This window comes from Tupaia chinensis, unplaced genomic scaffold (genome assembly GCF_000334495.1).
Source record: "Tupaia chinensis unplaced genomic scaffold, TupChi_1.0 Scaffold143584_1, whole genome shotgun sequence".
In the NCBI taxonomy this organism is placed as follows: Eukaryota; Metazoa; Chordata; class Mammalia; order Scandentia; family Tupaiidae; genus Tupaia; species Tupaia belangeri.
Window position 1 is genome coordinate 6126238 of NW_006203430.1, and position 2142 is coordinate 6128379.

A 2142-nucleotide genomic window follows, 5' to 3' on the forward strand; every position below is an offset into this window, starting at 1 on the left:
AGATTATCAATGCCCTATGAGTCTCTTTGCCTTCTGGGATACCAATTTTCTGGATGTTTAGACATTTGATGGTATCTAGTATTTCTCATGTATTATTCCCATTGGGGGAGGGGAGGCAATTTTCTCAGTCTTTGTGGTGGATTTTTCTAGCCCACCGATTCCATCTTCTACATCTGAGATTCAATTTTCTGTATGATCTAGTCTGTTTTTAATACTTTCAAGGGAGGTTTTGACATCCTGTATCATAGTCTTCACCTATAACAGGTCCATTTGATTCTTTTTAATAGTGTGTATTTCCTCTTTTAGATTTTGCAAGAATTTCCTCACCTCCTGGAACTTGTCAGCTCCTTTCTCCTTTCTCTTCTGCAGTTCATTGTCTCTATTCTCTTCCATCTCTGTTAGCTTTGTCATTATGAATATTCTAAGTTCTTTATTTGACATTTCCATGAGTTTCATTATACTGTATGAAGATGAAGAGGAATTATTTGTTTCACTTGGAGGAGAGGTATTTTTTGGCTTTCCCATATTTCTTGTACCCCTGCAGTGGTTTCTTGTCATGTGATAGATTGTGTGCTTCTTCCTAATTCTTGAAGTTCAGTCTGAGCATTCAGAGACATGCAGAAAGAGGTGATCTCCAATCTCTCTTCTGTTCCATTTTCACACTTTGTGCATCAGACTCAGAGGGTGTGGCAAGCACTGCATATGGAAGTCATCTTGAGCTATCCGTCATCTTGAGCTATCCACCATCTTGGAAACCATTAGGCTTCACTTCCTCACTGCGCAAAACATTTCTCAGAAATCATGTGACCAACTATTCTCCCTGGAAGTGGTTGGGTTTCTAGGCAATGGGAGAGATCCACCCACATCAATGATTGGTTCATGCTGTTCTATCTCATTTGCATTTTGGACAACCAATTGGTTCCCACCAGCCATTTCTCCTCAGTAAACGGAAGTAGACGGAAGAAGACGACTTGATCAGCACCTCATATTGTGTGTGCGTGTGTTTGTCCCATCTCTCACTCCCTCCCCCAGGGAACCTGTTCAACTGTCCCGCGGGTCGGGGCAAGAGGGGATAAAGGAATATTCTGACCCTATCATATTGAGAAGTTTGGATCCTGTTCACTTGGACCTGTGTAGACACTTAGTGCATAGAAGTTGGCAGCAAATTTAACCGTCTGCTTGCTTGCATGTTCTCCCACCACCACAAATAGCCTGGACATTATACTGCTACTTATGTAGGACTAATAACCACTTCTTCCCTTTAGCTCTGCTTGTATGAACTCTTGCACGCACCCAAACAACTTCATCAGCTTTTTGTACTGTCAAGTCTCTACTCCAAACCAAAACCTGATCTCGTTTTTCTTGCGATTGTATCATTGAAGATATTCCGTATCTCTCTTTAGTATAATCCCTTACAGCTGGCATTGGCACTAGGCATTTGAATGCTGGACAGGCCAGTGGACACTACCCTCTCTCACAGGCTTCCTTAGGGCAGGCTCCATTGCACAGGTTTTGAAAAAATATATTGAGGGAACCAGCAGTTAGCGTAATGGCTATGTTGCTGGATTCCCACATAGTTGACCGCGGTTCGTGTCCCGGACCCGGTGGCTTAAAACTCACGCCGGGCACGTGTGCGTGCGTGCCCAAGATCCCGAGAGGAGAATGGAGGAGAAGGGATTGTGGCGTGACCATCCCCCGTGGGGGGGGCTTGCTCGCTTTTTCTCTCTATGTCTCTCTCTGTCTGTCTGGCGAGCTCACGCGCCCTACAGTGAAAATCTCTCCCCAACAAAAAAAAAGAAAGAAAAAATATATATTGAGAGAGCAGAGATCTAGTGATTTCAGAGATAAGAGCAATGAAAATGTTCTGCTGAAAATCTACCTTGGCACAAAAACGGCAGGCCAGAAGAAGAGAGTCCACCATGAGAGCTAAGATCTAGTGATTTTAGAGATAAGAGCGATGAAGATGTTCTGCTGTGCTCGCTTTGGCAGCACATATACTAAAATTGGAACGATACAGAGAAGATTAGCATGGCCCCTGCACAAGGATGACACGCAAATTTACGAAGCATTCCATATTTTTGTGGATCAAGGATCTAAATCTAAGACCTCAAACTATAAAGCTGCTCCTGGAAAACACTGGGG

The 2142-nt window shown here is 43.5% G+C and overlaps 1 non-coding gene across 1 annotated transcript; it reads left to right on the forward strand.

The window, feature by feature from the left end:
* Nucleotides 1–1973: 1973 nt before the first annotated feature.
* Nucleotides 1974–2080, forward strand: LOC114005249 (U6 spliceosomal RNA). Its single transcript, XR_003547125.1, has one exon. It is a non-coding gene; the product is annotated as a U6 spliceosomal RNA (small nuclear RNA).
* The last annotated feature ends 62 nt before the right edge of the window (nucleotides 2081–2142 follow it).